Genomic DNA, 17,500 nt, shown 5'->3' on the forward strand with positions numbered 1-17,500 from the left:
GCGAGCGTGCACTAATAGGAGCTAGTTTCACCGTGGCGTGGAGAGAAACCCGCTTTGGTTTGTGGGCTGCAGACGGAGACGGCCTAGCTGAAGGCTGGGCTGCGTCTTTCACTGGACCTGAGTGAAAGCATGCTGCAGGCCTGAATGACCGATTGTCCCCGGGGCTTGCGTGACACCAGGCGCGAAGGGTTTTCACGAATCGCTTTGCTGGCTAAAGCCCTCTCCGCTCTCCCGGCAGTTTGATATTGTTTCGTGTTATTAGCACAGGTTCAGAAAGAGAGATTTTTAAAATCTTTCTCTGTCTTGACTTTTTGTTCTATTTCGGCAGAGGGAAGTTTTTTTGTTTTTTTTTTCCCTTTGATTTGCGTCTTCGCTTGACTTGTCATGTTACCAAGTAAAATGCTCGAGAAGGAAATGACCTCATTGGCCAATCCTTTTGTAATACAACCCACTTAAGGTGTCCCTGATAGCACTAGGAGAGCCTTTAACACCGATCGTTTCTGTACTTCAGCTATTCACGAAGCGCCTTACTCACCTGCATCTCTAATGGTTCTGTGCTCAGAATTTAAACACACTTTTCCCTCAAAAGCATCACTTCCAGAATCTCACCGTGATTCCTTTCACCGCTTAAAGCCTCCAAACCTGGTGATTTGATTTGATTTGATTTTTTTGTTCCTTTTCCTGCTTAGCAAGCCCTTTCCAGCTAAATTCCAGTCAGAGATGCCTGGCCTAAGTAAAACGGTCCACTAAATGCTGGCTAGAGGTCTTCTCCGTTTGCGGGCCTGTCCCGAGCTCTGACTCGTGTTTCTTGTCAGACGGAGCAGCTTTCCAGAGTTCACCACAGTGGACTGCGAAAAAGTCTGGAGAGGGTGGCCTGCTTTTCTTCTTTTTTTTTTTCTTTTTTTTGAGCACTCAGCAAGGCGACGCAGTGCATTGTGTCATATGTTTGTGTGAGATACGGCCGTCGTCTTTCTTTGGAGATTAACAAGTGGCCGTCGGGAGAAGAATTGCTCAAGGATGTGCGGGAAAATTACGTTTAATAGTGCTGCTGTCAGTGCCGGCTTTAAATCGAGCTGAACGTTGGAGTCCACGTCAGCAGTCCCCCCCCCCCCCAACACCCCCCCAAATACGGCTTAGGACGAAGCTGTTTGTCATTCCAAATCTTGACCGGGTCCTTAGGAGACGCTCCGGAACTTGGCTCAACAGATTAGCTTTTTTTCCTTCTTCTTCGTTGGTCTCCGACGCCGTCTTCCTGTTCTCCGGCGGGCTTCCAGGATGCGTCTTCGGCTCGGGGGAAGAAGTGTCGAGTCATGCCGCAGTAAATCAAAAGGACCGGCGCAGCCGGGGTCCGGCGAGGCACGGGGGGGTGGGGGGCGGTCGGGCCGCCCTGTTTGATCACCGGGGCCCGTTTATCAGCGTGGCCCGCTGCGGTTAACGGTCCCGCGCGGCGTTAGGTGACGGCGCCTCCTCTCTGGGCCAATGTATCACGCAGGTGTGGGCTTGGGGTTGGTGCGGGTGGTGGGGGGGGGATGAGAAGTGACAAATGAGAGGAAGGTTTAACGCTCACGTCGGAAGCCTCCTGGGCTTCTCCTGCTGGAAATGGTTCAGTGGAGGAGCTGAACTGGCAAGCTTAACGCGTGTGCGTGTGTGTGTGTGTGGGGGGGGTGGCGGCTTTTGTTTGGGACCTTCCTGCTCTCTCACTCTGTCTCTCTCACAAATACACACACACACACTCTGTCGTTGAAGTGCACGGGGAGCGGCCTGCCACAGGGGAGGGGGCTATGTTGTTTGTCAGGCATCCATCAGCGCTCTGTGAGTGCCACAACTCACTCTGCTTCCCTCCTTTGTACGCTGAGCACTCGAGCCCATTTTTGAAATCGTCCATTACCAGCAGCTCCTGCTGTGTTTTGTGGGGTTTTTGGTGTGTGTGTGTGTGTGTGTGTGTGTGCGTGCGTTCACTCATGGTCAGGCCATTTGTCTTCCTGTATTTGACATCCCAGGGTCCTGTGCCATGCTGGCCTTCCCTGCGTGGCAGCTTCCTGTAATTAATAGGCCCGCTCACCTGCTGCCCGCCGGGGCCCAGGTGCGGCCGCTCGGCCTCGCAGCGCCGCTGAGCTGGAGAGGCATTATCGAGCCGCCCTGACAAATATTCCCTCCGCGAATCTCCACTCTCCACGACCACAAGCTCCGTCAGCCTCCACCACGTAGCGGGAGTCCCTCGAGCCAAACCCTTTCGGAACGAACCCAAGGTGAAGCGGGAGCGGCTCTCGGAGGGGGCGTTTGTTGCTCTGCTTCGTGCTCTGTTTACCGTTTCGCTTTGTCTAAAAGCGAAGGTGTTTCTTTCTCGGCACGCAGCACTGATGGCTAAACCGGGCATTTAATGTAAAAGGCACCAAACAAGAGTGTGACACACATACACACGCAAACGCACACACACACACACACACACACACTTTCCTTCCTCTGAATGTGAGTCATCTTGCTCCCGTGCCACAGGAAGCGTTTTCGATGCTTCCTGTGCCCTTCCTGAAATACTGGGAACGTGACACTTTCCTGTTTCACTCATTTGCTCTGAGCTCACGCTTCTAGTCATTTCTGTGACGCTGTACTTTGTCATGTTCTGAAGGGCACCGTCCACTGTTGAAATGAGTGTCAGAAAGGTTCGTTGGGAGCTATCCGATATTGTTTGTGGAACATAACCAAACGGTTTTCGGCCCTTTGTCTGAATGAAGTGCCAGTAAGAGATAAGGCCTTCTAAAACCCCCAGAGAGCACAGGCCCCTTACTGAAATCAAAGCTACAGGCTCCTGTGGTACAAAGCATTGTGTTCTCATGACATCAGTGTCCCGAGGCACGGTATCCCCGAACAAACACACGCATTGTATTGTTGGACATTTTCCAGGGTGAAGCTGGGTGTGTGTTTTGAGGGAGGTTTGCAAGCCGTCAAGGAAATCTGCAGCTCTACCACAGCCAAAGCGAAGTCCTTTGGACTGTGATGTTAGCACCGCCCCCCGGCATTGTTAGCACCGCCCCCTGGCATTGTTAGTACCGCCCCCTGGCATTGTTGGCGCTGCCCCCCTCTGCGGGGGCACAGTGTTGCGTACGTTGGGACAATTCAGCGGCCCTGTGTTGATCCGCCTTGACGCTGTAATGCTTGTGATTTGTTTGTTTGTTTGCTTGTTTGTTTTGGGGTGGGCAGTGGGACCAGAGACCAGCGGCGAGTGATTTAACCTCTGGTAACAGAAACTCTACAAGGAAGCCGGGTTGACCTTTCCTGCCCCGCCGCTGGAGTGCACCTCGAATTCACATCCTCTGCTTCCTCCATCCGGGTTGGGGGAGATCTCATTCCAGACACACACACACACACACACACACACACACAAACACAGTGTTGTCTGTCACATTTTTCAGAACATAACAAAGTAACTCCTGATTGCAGCCGACAGCTGATTTTGCCACACGACCAAAAAAGGAAAGAAACCTGTGACTTAAATGGGAAGAAAAGATGAAGGCCTCTATAATGGTTTTCCTAGCTTTCCTGTGATTGGATGATTGGGTGTTTTACCCGACCCACACACACACACACACACACACACACACACACACACGCGTGCACACGCACACACACCAATTGATCACACACTATCCATTGATCATTGCTGAGCAGTATGCTAAATGAGTGCGTCAGATGCGGCGTCGGGGGTGGCAGTTAATCAGGCATGGCCAGCAAAAATTGCGGGGATTTGGAGGAATTAGAGCAGCCAGTGGGAACGGGGAAACCAGCCAGGCGCCCGGCACTGGTGATGCCCCTCTCACTGTGCCGCACGTCACCCTTTCCTCTGAGTGACTTTCTCCTACGGAACGGTCAGCCGCTCTCGCTCAGTAAAGGGACCGGAAACTGCACAGTTCGGTCTGAAACCAGCGCCTGGCAGAGCTCAGCCGAACCCGTGAGCGCGCCGGGCTTCCCGAGGCGAGGCCATTGCGCTGGGATCAAGTGTCGTCCGCGTCCACGCACTTGCTTGTTAACGAGAGGAAAGGCATGAGCTGATTCCAGGTCACCTCTACGCCTGACGACTTAAATATTGCAGGGCTTTGAGGTTGGGCTCCTATGTAAACAACACTTAATGACCTTAAGTCTTGTTTTCTTTTCCATTCCTCCGGCTCGGCCGGTGCTGTATAAGCAACAGGTGTGGATGTCCAGATATGAGTATCGATTTGGCCCTAGGTCGTAAACCGTGGCTGACGGGTGAAGCCATACGTGGCTCATTTGACCACGGACACAGCAGGTCGCGGGTTCTCGAATTTACGGCCGAGAGCTAATGGCCTCCTGTATGTTCCGCTTTATAACTCGTTAACGGTCTCTTCCTCTCGTCCACGTGTAGCCATGCGGCAAAGATTTATGGTCCAAGCTGGAGTCACGCAGGCGGGCTGTCAACGGCGAGTTCTCACTGGGCCGTCCTGCTCTCGTCCCGGAGCCTCGCCTCGCAAGTTTAGTTACTTATGGAATTTTCCAGAACCCCCCAACCCCCAGACCTCCTCAGAGTCCGTGTGCCAACAGCCTGGTATTGTGAGTGAGTTTGTCGTATTCTGGAGAGAGAGAGAGAGAGAGAGAGAGAGAGAGAGAGAGAGAGAGAGACCGAGACCGGTTGTGGTTTGATCACAGAAAATCTGCTGTAGGCTGTGGTAGCGCCCTGCTGTGTGTGTGTGTGTGGGATGCAGCCTGTCAAACGTAGCGTCTGTACGGTGACCAGTCCCACACAGTAAGAACCCTCGTGTCATTAAGCACCCATCTTCCTTTGCGTTCCCAGCAGGATTCTGTTCTCCGTTTCCCATGTTAAGGGAGAGTCTCAGCCTGGCACCTGCACTGTTGAAGCGTTCAGTGAGGTCCCTTCAATTAGCTGTATTATCCAGAACAGAAGAAATCTTGGAATCGTAAGTCCTGCCTGGTCATGTCTGAATTTTGCTTTGATGTGGTGATCAATCTTTGTTGTTGTTGTTGTTATTGTTGATGGACCTGGAATTGGAGCACACCACTACTTCCCCAGAATGGACTGGCTGATCAAATTGGCACCATAAGCCCGCGAACGGGGTTATTTTATCCAATTGAAATTTTTTTCCCTTTGACATTGAGCGCACTTCTGCAATCTGGCTTCAATGGCTTTTTATAGACATAATCCAGTCTGAAAGCCAGAAAGCTTGTCAGTTAAGTTTTCGGCAAACTTTCCCATCAAGATGCCATTTGGTCTGGAAATGGCAAAGATTTTTTGCAAAGATTTATTTATTTATTTTTAAGCTTATCAAACAGCAAAAAACCCCACACGAAACGAGACGCGGCGGATAAAAGCAAAACAGTTAGACCAGACTAAAACAAAGCCCTCTCTGCCTAAATTGCCCAGGACTGCATATCCATCCGGCCTCATAAAGCCCAGCCTGGCCCTGCCGCAGCAAAGCAGGAAAGGTCCAGGAAAGCGGATCTCCACCGAGCATCGGGCTCAGCCTGAAATTTCACATCAGAGCGAGCCGGAAGCACCCTCCTTGTGATCGGCTCTCGAACCCGGTGACGAGCCGTCGCCAAATGTCTGTAACGCGGGACATAAAGGAGCGGTCGCTTTGTTGGCAAAGTGAGCTCCTGCTTCCCAGATGCGCGCGATCGGGGAAAAGTGAACACCGTTCCCGGCACCGCTCGAAGAACGTCCTCGTTTGGAACACTCATAGAGGTGTGAAACGGTGACTCTTCCACGCCTAAAATGGAAGCCGACTCCAGGACGCTCGTCTCGCACATAGTTTATTTTTCTTCTTCTTCGTCTTTTCCTCAATTCCAGTTCGCAATGAAATGAGCGTTTAGCTCTCGTGCAGTTTCCATGAGGTGGGGGCAGGGGGAATAAACACACTTTCCTTTCTGAGAGCCTCTGTGTTTAATGGCCACAGGTTTTCGAGAGGCACTTCTGGGGTACTTCCCTCGGCACTGAATCGGAGCCGTACTCTAGGCTGCCCCGGCCTCGCCGTTCCATGGTCACACGTGCTGGCGAAAACGTGGCCACCGAGGGTCCGCGGTGGTGGCCAACGGTGGGTTTGGGTGGTAGCGGGGCAAGCAGGGAGGTTAGTGCTTGAACCTGGCGCGGAGGGGGTCCACCCTTCTGCAGTTCTCTCTGGCAAGAGGATGCGCAGCAAGTGACGGCTCTTCTTTGGTCTTTATCTTTGATGGTTTTTATCTTTGTGCGCGCGTGCGTGTGTGTGTGTGTGTGTGTGTGTGTGTGTGTGTGTGTGCTCGCATGTGTGGGCATGTTCGCAGCAAGCGGCTCCCGAGTTCTGAGGCGCTGCAGATTCAAGCCGGGTGCGCCGGAGTTTAAAGGCTGACCTGCCCGCCGGCGACGACCGACCCATGCAAGGGCTATCCAGGCGGGCGCAGGAGAGAGCGCGCCTCTGCGCTAGCTCCGGTTTCAAACGCCTCCTCCTGCTTGGAGCCCGGGACACCCCCAGATCTTGCCCTGTCTTCTGGAGCCTGCTCAAAGCGCGCTCGGAGCTCTACCCTGTGCTCTCAGCCCCTAGCTAGCATTTAAATGCTGAGCCCAGTGTGTGCGTAACCTTCTGTAGAGTCCACGCGTCAGGTCTTCCTCAGAGGAGAATCGCGCAGACTGCCAGCCTCCCCTTTCCCTTTGTTGCCATGCCAACTGACCCGCTCCTTCCATCGGAATCCATTGACACTCCAGTGCTGGGATTCTCGGAGACGGGCCTGCCAGCGTTAGCTTTAGTGCTCAATGCTTCTTTGTGCTGCTCTCACGTCTGCGTTTATGAGTCTGCGCACGGTGCATACTGTCGAGCCAGGATCAGTTTCCTCTGCCTGTTGTAGACAACTAATTAGTAAAAAAGAGAGAGAGAGAGAAGGCACTGATCTCAGATCTGCTTAAAAAGGTAGCTTCTGCGTTGAGCAGCTGTTTGGAGAAAACGCAAGCGCTGTGAACTGTCACCTCAGCAGGCGTCTTGGAATGTGCTCGTGTTTTTCAGGTTAATGGTGTACAAGGTTTCTTCCTGACTGCTCAGTTAGACACACCTGCTTTTTTATGTGATTTGTGTTATGGAGGTGTGTGTGTGTGTGTGTGTGTGTGTGTGTGTTTAATGGTTCTGCTTTCATTTCAGCTTCTATGCATCTTGATTCTCAGTTTCTGTGTTGATTGTGTGGTCAAGCTCACATGAATATGTGAATGTGTGAAATCAAACCATTATCAAAGTGTGAGTGTGTGTGTGCGTCTATATTTCCATAATGGCACCCCAATTGCCTTTCCCTCGTACAAGAGCAGCAGCTATGCCTGCAATGCATTCTGGGACAGAGAAAAAAGTCACCGCCCAAAACACCTGGACAAGGTGAAGCCTGGGTGGTCAGGCTCCACCCCCACGCGTGCTCGTAGTCACCCACGTTGCCTCTTTATAAACACCCCCCCCCACGATCACTCTTTCATTTGCTCGGCCCAAGCTGTCACTGGGGTGTCCAATTTCTGACTGAGCCGAGACTGGGGGAGGGGGCAGGGGGGTACATGCCGCAACCGTCGCACCTGTTCATGAATTCAACCATCGGGCTTGTGCCATCGATTCCCTTGGCTTTCCCCCATAGCAACGATTTCCCCTGGCTTTCCCCCATAGTGACGGGCCTTGCCCCCCGAGGCAGGGCGAGGGCAGGGCTGGGGCGGGATTCGAGGCTAGGTAAGCCTTGCTACAGGTCTACACTTCCTGGTTTCCCTTCCTGAGTCTTTATCACGTCATGATATGGTGGCGTCGTTTTTTGGCACCTGTTGATAAGATTGGTGTGGCACGCAGGTCAAAGATGGGGTGTGTGTGCGATTGTGTGTGTGTGTGTGTGTGTGTGTGTGTGTGCGCGCGCTCGCGCCCTTCCAGTACCCCGTGTCTGTAGTACTGTGGCTACAGTAGCACATTCCCTCCCATTCTCTCTCCGCGTAGCGGAGTCCCACCCCCTCCCTGGGAGCCCCGGTTACTGTCCAGAGTCCCGCTGCTCCCCTGGGAGCCCTGCTTAGCCTCCGGGTCCTGCTGCTGTGGCATCAACAGCCAATCGCGGACCGGTCTGTGTTTGTACAGTGGCGTGGCGGCCCCGAGGAAGAGCCAGGCACTGCATACCTGCCTCGCCAGTAGGAAAGGATGAGAGCGAATGAGGCAGAGAGGAGGAGAGACAGACAGCATAGATAATATCACTATTTTCCTCTCCTTCATTATGATGAATAACTTTGTTCAGGGCTTTTAAAGGGAGGGAAGGGGGCACCGTTTGTTTTGACAGCCGTTTTGTGACTGTTAAATCAGATTTACATTGTGGGAGCTGAAATTAGACTTTGGGTATTTTGTGTGTGTGTGTGTGTGTGTGTGTGTGTGTGTGTGTGTGTGTTTCTCCTTTAAAGCCGATCTCTGTCTGACCTACAGCAGTTGCTGAGCTTTTCCAAAATGGAGCAGCTTTTATGTATTTATGGGTTGTTCCTTTCTCCTGCCTTTCGTCTGTCACTTCTGCAGGGCTCTGCATAGCTCACTCTCACTCAGGCATGACCTGTGCGTGTGCATGTGCGCGCATGCGCTTGGATTGAGACTCTTCGGTTTGGTTGTGGATCCCGGTCCACACAGTGTCTCGCATGGGCTATAAACATGTCTGTCAAGTGACACACACACACACACACAGCAGACAGCAGACACAACAGGCTTCTTTCTGTCGGCTTTGCGGAGGAACGCTTCCGAGGGCCAACTACGCAGGCGCGTTGAGGGGTTTAACACCTCTAATGTACTGCACACATCCCCTCTCATAGCTGCTGGTTTCAAAATGTTACAATGCTCAAATTCTTTCTTTTTCATTTCTGCTGTCTCCCGATTTCATATCACCAAAGAACTTCACACATACTTGTATACCTCCCTTCACCTCTCTCATTCTCTCTCATTCTCTCGCTCTCTCTCTCTCTCTCTCTCTCTCTCTCTCTCTCTCTCTCTCTCTCTCTCTCTCTGCTGCCCACATCTCACCTACAACGTGCCCGAGTCTGAGTGACCATTAGTAGAAATGTCAGTGTGAATGGAGTGGCCAGAGAGGGTCTCTCTCTCTCTCTCTCTCTCTCTCTCTCTCTCTCTCTCTCTCACTTTGTCACTCTCTTGCTGACACTGTGCTCTGTGTAGATTACCATCTCTAGGTCACGGAGGCAGAAGGGACTTCAGAGCTCAATATGGCTTCCTCTCCTCATGCACTTTAAAAGCCTCTCGCCGTGACCCCTTCTCCTTACATTACACCCGTATTCTCTTACCGTAACGGCAGGACGTTCACCATAGATTGAAAAAATGTCTTTCTCGCCCCCGCCATATTGATGACAGCTTACAGGCCGGCGAGGTTTCAACCGAACGCTAAAACAAGACCATTATTTGCTTTTCCTCTTTTGCCTGCCAGGTCCTTCTTCACTCTCTAGACCGCCTCTAGCCTTTCTGTCTCCCGCGCTCGGCGTTAAGGCAGGGCCAGGTTCCGCGTCCCTGACAGTAAGGAGACACTCTGCCGAGTCACTGCTGTCTGTCTGGGTCCCCATGGCACTCCGATCTGTTTTAGAAGGTTAGCGTCGCAGCCCCGCCCCTCCGCGAAGCTGCTTTGAACTTTGCGTTGTAATCTGATTTATAATCTGGGTTCGGTGGGCCAGCAGCGCTGGCGAGCGGCCGGTCTGTGTCGGGCCGCGTTACAGGGTTCGGATGCGTCAGGGTTATTTCAGGGTCCGGTTCTTGGGTCTGTAATGCGTCCCCGGGACTCATCTTTAAGTCTGTCCATTAATTTAGGATTTAACTTTGGTTTAACCTTCAATAATTTAACTTTTTTTTTTTGTATGTTTATTGACCGTGGAAATCTGCCAAAATTTCTCTCTCTCTCTCTCTCTGATGATGTGACACTGTTGTCATGGTGTAAACACTATTTTAGTTTCTGGTCCTCCGCTTTAATTCCAGAAGCACACCTGCTTTTGAACAGCGATCCATGGAGGTGTGCGTGTGTGTGCGTTTGTGTTCGCTGTTTGTCATGCGCGTGGTAATGGTCACGGCCAGGGCCCACGCGCAGACCTCGACACTTTGTCCGTAATGGTCTCATTACCTACACACACACACACACACACACACACACACACTTGTGTGCTGTTCTGGGTAGGATGTGGGGGGTGGGGGTGGGGGGGGCTCTCTCTGTAGCTCAAACAAACGACCAACCCAAAAAATCTGAGCTAGTATGTGCTTCAGACATCATGGTCCCTTGTGCTTCACACACAGACATACGCACGCAGACCGAGGGACGGACGCATGGCCGCGATTCTTTGGCTGGCGTCCTCCGCCTCGTTAAGTCCTCGCCAGCCTCTCCGCGGGCCTGCGCTGGCGTGTGTCTGCTGGAAGCCAGCCTGCGTCCAGACGCACGCGTATTTGCAGGTCACGTTCGTGTGATGCCGGGCTTTCTCTTCCACAGTCGCACGCTGCCTCGCGCTCCCTCGCGCTCATTCTCTCGATCTCTCCCTTCCTCCCTTTCGGCGCGAGCGCACGGCCTGGTGTTGCATTCAGAGATAACGCCATTCATTCATTCCTTTCACCCTCGTTCCTCTTTCTTTCCTGCCTTCTGCCATCCGGCTCATAAAAGAAATCACTCTGCCGCTTTTACACAGCTTCTCCCTCAGAAAAGTCATTTCACTCTATGGCTTTTGTGTTCCTTGGAGAATTTACACACTAGATTACATTGAATTTCTCTCTCTCTCTCTCTCTCTCTCTTGCTCTCGCTCTCGCTCTCTCTCTCTCTCTCTCTCGTTCACTCATTCGTAATTCCATCATGAGCCCTTAACCTGAGGCTAAACATGCAATTAAATAAGAACAGCTTGCTGTACTCTCCATCTCTGCTTTTAGCTCTATACACACACGCGCACACACGCAAGAAGATGCAGGCTTAGCCTGTATTAATTACCGCTGCTCTTAATTGGGCTGGTAAGAGCCTGACACAGATCCGCGGAAACACACACGCTTATTTATTCTGTTTAGAGTGTTGTTCTTTTCCTGTGTCTCCTCAGAAATAGAGAAGTGGAGGGTCTTAAATGAATCCTGCCTTATTATTTCTGCAAACAGCCTCACTCTCTCTCTCTCTCTCTCTCTCTCTTTTCCTCGTTCTCGCTCTCTCACACACGCTCTTTTGACCTTGCCTTTGAAACACGCTCATGTTTGTGTGTAATTAGCCTATACACATCTGCTGCTTGTGTCCTGAACATCCTCACCCCCCCCCCCAGCTGTCACAACTGGCACTCACTGCCCCCTCACACTCTCATTATGCCCCAGTGTGTCCAGCCCTTTCTCTCTCTCTCTCTCTCTCTCTCTCTCTCTCTCTCTCTCTCTGTCAGCATTTTGCCCGGTTGTTGGATGTGTCAGAGACCATGTCAACAACTCCGGTCCAACCCGTCATCTCCACATCCTCTGCTCCCCCAGATAGGGGCGGGACACAGATCCTGTGTCCCGTGCTTTCCACTTGGACTCTGCAAGTCCATGCACCCTCACAGGCTAAAGCTCCCTCTGGCTAGGTTCCGGGACGGGGTCGGGCTACAATGGAACCGCCGCAAATTCCCATCTGTCGGTCAGGACTCGGGTCCGGGTCCTCCACCTTGTCTCTGTGGGCCATTTCTAAATCATCTGAGTTAATGCCACCAGAGCTTGAGCTTCAGTGTAAAGCCTTCAGGCTTAGTGCAAAGTAAAAAAAACAAACAAAAAAAAACCAACAGAAGGCCAAAATGTGACTCTTTAATGCGATGGATCGCATAAACTGCTGCAGCGTGTGTACCTTGCCCGCCTACACCCCACTGTGATTGGACGCTGCCGGTGTTTATTGATTTGCTGCTCGGTCTGTTGATGCTCGACCACACAAGCGCTGAGATGGAGCAGGAGCTGTTTGAGCAATCCTTTTGTTTCCACTTTCCTCCCTATTGCGCTCTCTTTCTCTCCCCGATAGTTCTCCCCCTTCCCTCTATTTATCCCCCCCACTCTCTCTCTCTCTCTCTCTCTCTCTCTCTGTCTCTCTCTCATGCTCTCTCTCTTTCCAATTCTGACATCCACTTTAAAAGTCCTCCCAGGGAGGCCGGCATGACCCACCGGTAACGGTGCTATTACCATAGCGTGACCTTTCTAGCGTCTCCTCTGGGCTCCATTCATCACGAGCAGGTTCTCCAGCCTGCTCAGGCACGTGCGGCTAGGCGGAGCCACGTCGGCCAACCCGCCAGGCCTTCCCAGGTGACCGCCGTCTCTACTGGCCTCTGTGTTTTTTGCTAAAGCGGTGCCAGTTTTTGTAGCATATTTTCTTCACAATTCAAAGTTATGTACAGTTATGTAAAGTCATGTACGGTCGAAGTTGCGTACAGAAAGAAAACTGAGTGTACAAAACTTAAAAGCATAAGATGTGTTAAAAGGTATAAGACAAATGAAAGAGACATATCAAGTAAAAACAATAAAAGAGTAAATGTAAAGGAATTTAACAATGAGTAAAAAAAATCCAATCAAAGGCAGCAGAGAGCAGAAATGGTTGGAAAAGTGGCTCACGTTCTGACCGGATTCTGGCTGTGAATAGCACAGGAGTGGAAATCTGTTCCACGCGCACTTCTGACTGACCAGTGACTATTGAACTAAACATCCAACTGGGCTTGTAGTCTTCCAGCATTCTCTTGTTAAAGTGGAGGGCGAGAGAAAGAAAGGGAGATGGATGGAAGGAAGGATGTACTGTGTAGCTATAGAACCTTTAATGTGGCGTAGTGTTATACGTGTTTAATGTGGCGTAGTGTTATACGTGTTTAATGTGGCCTAGTGTTATACGTGTTTAATGTGGCGTAGTGTTATACGTGTTTAATGTGGCCTAGTGTTATACGTGTTTAATGTGGCCTAGTGTTATACGTGTTTAATGTGGCCTAGTGTTATACGTGTTTAATGTGGCCTAGTGTTATACGTGTTTAATGTGGCCTAGTGTTATACGTGTTTAATGTGGCGTAGTGTTATACGTGTTTAATGTGGCCTAGTGTTATACGTGTTTAATGTGGCGTAGTGTTATACGTGTTTAATGTGGCCTAGTGTTATACGTGTTTAATGTGGCGTAGTGTTATACGTGTTTAATGTGGCCTAGTGTTATACGTGTTTAATGTGGCCTAGTGTTATACGTGTTTAATGTGGCCTAGTGTTATACGTGTTTAATGTGGCCTAGTGTTATACGTGTTTAATGTGGCCTAGTGTTATACGTGTTTAATGTGGCCTAGTGTTATACGTGTTTAATGTGGCCTAGTGTTATACGTGTTTAATGTGGCCTAGTGTTATACGTGTTTAATGTGGCCTAGTGTTATACGTGTTTAATGTGGCCTAGTGTTATACGTGTTTAATGTGGCCTAGTGTTATACGTGTTTAATGTGGCCTAGTGTTATACGTGTTTAATGTGGCCTAGTGTTATACGTGTTTAATGTGGCCTAGTGTTATACGTGTTTAATGTGGCGTAGTGTTATACGTGTTTAATGTGGCCTAGTGTTATACGTGTTTAATGTGGCGTAGTGTTATACGTGTTTAATGTGGCGTAGTGTTATACGTGTTTAATGTGGCCTAGTGTTATACGTGTTTAATGTGGCCTAGTGTTATACGTGTTTAATGTGGCGTAGTGTTATACGTGTTTAATGTGGCGTAGTGTTATACGTGTTTAATGTGGCCTAGTGTTATACGTGTTTAATGTGGCCTAGTGTTATACGTGTTTAATGTGGCCTAGTGTTATACGTGTTTAATGTGGCGTAGTGTTATACGTGTTTAATGTGGCCTAGTGTTATACGTGTTTAATGTGGCCTAGTGTTATACGTGTTTAATGTGGCCTAGTGTTATATGCTTGTTTAGTACGGTATAGTGTTATTTGCTTGTTTAGTACGATATAGTGTTATACTTGTTTAATGTGGTATAGTGTTATATGCTTGTTTAGTATGGTATAGTGTTGTACGCTTATTTAGTACGATATAGTGTTATATGCTTGTTAATACGATATAGTGTTATACTTGTTTAATGTGCTGTAGTGTTATATGCTTGTTTAGTATGGTATAGTGTTATATGCTTGTTTAATGTGTAGTGTTATATGCTTGTTTAGTATGGTATAGTGTTATACTTGTTTAATATAGTATAGTGTTATATGCTTGTTTAACACGGTATAGTGTTATACTTGTTTAATGTGGTATAGTGTTATATGCTTGTTTAACACGGTATAGTGTTATACTTGTTTAATGTGGTATAGTGTTATATGCTTGTTTAGTATGGTATAGTGTTGTACGCTTATTTAGTACGATATAGTGTTATATGCTTGTTAATACGATATAGTGTTATGCTTGTTTAGTATGGTATAGTGTTATACTTGTTTAATGTGGTATTGTGTTATATTCTTGTTTAGTACAGTATAGTGTTATACATGTTTAATGTGGTATAGTGTTATACTTGTTTAATGTGCGGTAGTGTCATATGCTTGTTTAGTACGATATAGTGTTATACTTGTTTAATGTGGTACAGTATTATATGCTTGTTTAGTTTGGTATAGTGTTATATGCTTGTTTAGTATGCTATAGTGTTATACGCTTGTTTAGTACGATATAGTGTTATATGCTTGTTAATACGATATAGTGTTATACTTGTTTAATGTGGTGTAGTGTTATATTCCTGTTTAGTACAGTATAGTGTTATACTTGTTTAATGTGCTGTAGTGTTATATGCTTGTTTAGTATGGTATAGTGTTATATGCTTGTTTAATGTGGTGTAGTGTTATATGCTTGTTTAGTACAGTATAGTGTTATACTTGTTTAATGTAGTATAGTGTTATATACTTGTTTAATGTGGTGTAGTGTTATATGCTTGTTTAGTACGGTATAGTGTTATATGCTTGTTTAATGTGCTGTAGTGTTATTTACTTGGTTAGTACAGTATAGTGTTATACTTGTTTAATGTGGTATAGTGTTATACTTGTTAAACCCCTTTTAAAAGGGGGCCGCTTTGTGTGGCTGTGCTACAAACCAGCCCTATGCTGTAGTGTCATATTCTTGTTTAGTACGGTTTAGTGTTATATGCTTGTTTAATGTGGTGTAGTGTTATATGCTTGTTTAGTACAGTATAGTGTTATACTTGTTTAGTGTGGTATAGTGTTATATGCTTGTTTAATGTGGTGTTGTGTTATATGCTTGTTTAGTACGGTATAGTGTTATATGCTTGTTTAGTACGATATAGTGTTATATGCTTGTTAATACGATATAGTGTTATACTTGTTTAATGTGCTGTAGTGTTATATGCTTGGTTAGTATGGTATAGTGTTATATGCTTGTTTAGTACGGTATAGTGTTATATGCTTGTTTAATGTGGTGTAGTGTCATATGCTTGTTTAGTGCGGTATAGTGTTATACTTGTTTAATGTGGTATAGTGTTACTTATTTAATGTGCTGTAGTGTTATATGCTTGTTTAGTACAGTATAGTGCTATATGCTTGTTTAGTACGATATAGTGTTATACTTGTTTAATGTGGTGTAGTGTTATATGCTTGGTTAGTATGGTATAGTGTTATATGCTTGTTTAGTATAGTATAGTGTTATATGCTTGTTTAATGTGGTGTAGTGTTATATGCTTGTTTAATGTGGTATAGTGTTATACGTGTTTAATGTGGTATAGTGATATATGCTTGTATAGTGTTATACGTGTTTAATGCAGTATAGTGTTATATGTGTTTAATGTGGTATAGTGTTATATGTGTTTAATGTGGTGTAGTGTTATGTGCTTGTTTAGTACAATATAGTGTTAGACGTGTTTAATATGTTATAGTGTTATATGCTTTTTAGTAAGGTATTGTGTTATATGTTTGTTTAGTACGGTATAGTGTTATGCTTGTTTAATGTGGTGTAGTGTTATATGCTTGTTTAGTATGGTATAGTGTTATATGCTTGTTTAGTACGGTATAGTGTTATATGCTTGTTTAGTACGGTATAGTGTTATATGCTTGTTTAGTACGATATAGTGTTATATGCTTGTTAATACAATATAGCGTTATACTTGTTTAATGTGCTGTAGTGTTTATATGCTTGGTTAGTATGGTATAGTGTTATATGCTTGGTTAGTATGGTATAGTGTTATATGCTTGTTTAATGTGGTGTAGTGTCATATGCTTGTTTAGTGCGGTATAGTGTTATACTTGTTTAATGTGGTATGGTGTTATACTTGTTTAATGTGCTGTAGTGTCATATGCTTGTTTAGTACAGTATAGTGCTATATGCTTGTTTAGTATGATATAGTGTTATACTTGTTTAATGTGGTATAGTGTTATATGCTTGGTTAGTACAGTATAGTGTTATACTTGTTTAATGTGGTATAGTGTTATATGCTTGTTTAGTATGGTATAGTGTTATATGCTTGTTTAGTATGGTATAGTGTTATATACTTGTTTAGTACGGTATAGTGTTATATGCTTGTTTAGTACAGTATAGTGTTATATGCTTGTTAATACAATATAGCGTTATACTTGTTTAATGTGCTGTAGTGTTATATGCTTGGTTAGTATGGTATAGTGTTATATGCTTGGTTAGTATGGTATAGTGTCATATGCTTGTTTAGTGCGGTATAGTGTTATACTTGTTTAATGTGGTATGGTGTTATACTTATTTAATGTGCTGTAGTGTTATATGCTTGTTTAGTATGATATAGTGTTATACTTGTTTAATGTGGTATAGTGTTATATGCTTGGTTAGTACGGTATAGTGTTATATGCTTGTTTAGTATGGTATAGTGTTATATGCTTGTTTAGTGTGGCATAGTGTTATACTTGTTATATGGTGTATAGTGTTATACGTGTTTAATGTGGTATAGTGTTATATGCTTGTTTAGTTTTATAATGTTATATGCTTGTTTAGTACGATATAGTGTTATATGCTTGTTAATACGATATAGTGTTATACTTGTTTAATGTGGTGTAGTGTTATATTCCTGTTTAGTACAGTATAGTGTTATACTTGTTTATTGTGGTATAGTGTTATACTTGTTTAATGTGCTGTAGTGTTATATGCTTGTTTAGTATGGTATAGTGTTATATGCTTGTTTAATGTGGTGTAGTGTTATATGCTTGTTTAATGCGGTGTAGTGTTATACATGTTTAGTGCGGTATAGTGTTATATGTGTTTAATGTGTTATAGTGTTATATGCTTGTTTAGTACGTTATAGTGTTATATGTGTTTATTATGGTATAGTGTTATGTGCTTGTATAGTGCGCTATAGTGTTATACGTGTTTATTGCGGTACAGTGTTATACATGTTTAATATGGTATTGTGTTATATGCTTGTTTAGTACGGTGTAGTGTTATATGTGTTTATTATGGTATAGTGTTATGTGCTTGTATAGTGCGCTATAGTGTTATACGTGTTTATTGCGGTACAGTGTTATACATGTTTAATATGGTATTGTGTTATATGCTTGTTTAGTACGGTATAGTGTTATATGTGTT

The 17,500-nt window shown here is 46.4% G+C and overlaps 1 protein-coding gene across 21 annotated transcripts in view; it reads left to right on the plus strand.

Annotated features, from left to right (window-relative positions):
- Positions 1-17,500, plus strand: part of fam222ba (family with sequence similarity 222 member Ba) — a 51,225-nt gene that overhangs the window by 12,659 nt on the left and 21,066 nt on the right. For 2 of the 21 annotated variants that reach the window (XR_014124881.1, XR_014124880.1), the window contains exon 1: positions 13,768-17,500. This exon is cut by the window's right edge and continues 157 nt beyond it. The exons of 17 other annotated variants lie outside the window; for them this stretch is intronic. The gene's annotated coding sequence lies outside the window, so the exon portion shown is untranslated. Of the gene's footprint in view, positions 7,005-13,767 lie in introns of those variants that run through there. 2 more of the 21 variants (XR_014124883.1, XR_014124879.1) reach the window with 2 other exon arrangements.

The sequence above is a fragment of the Electrophorus electricus genome, chromosome 8, assembly GCF_041902795.1.
Source record: "Electrophorus electricus isolate QZ-2024a chromosome 8, ASM4190279v1, whole genome shotgun sequence".
Lineage (NCBI taxonomy): Eukaryota > Metazoa > Chordata > Actinopteri > Gymnotiformes > Gymnotidae > Electrophorus > Electrophorus electricus.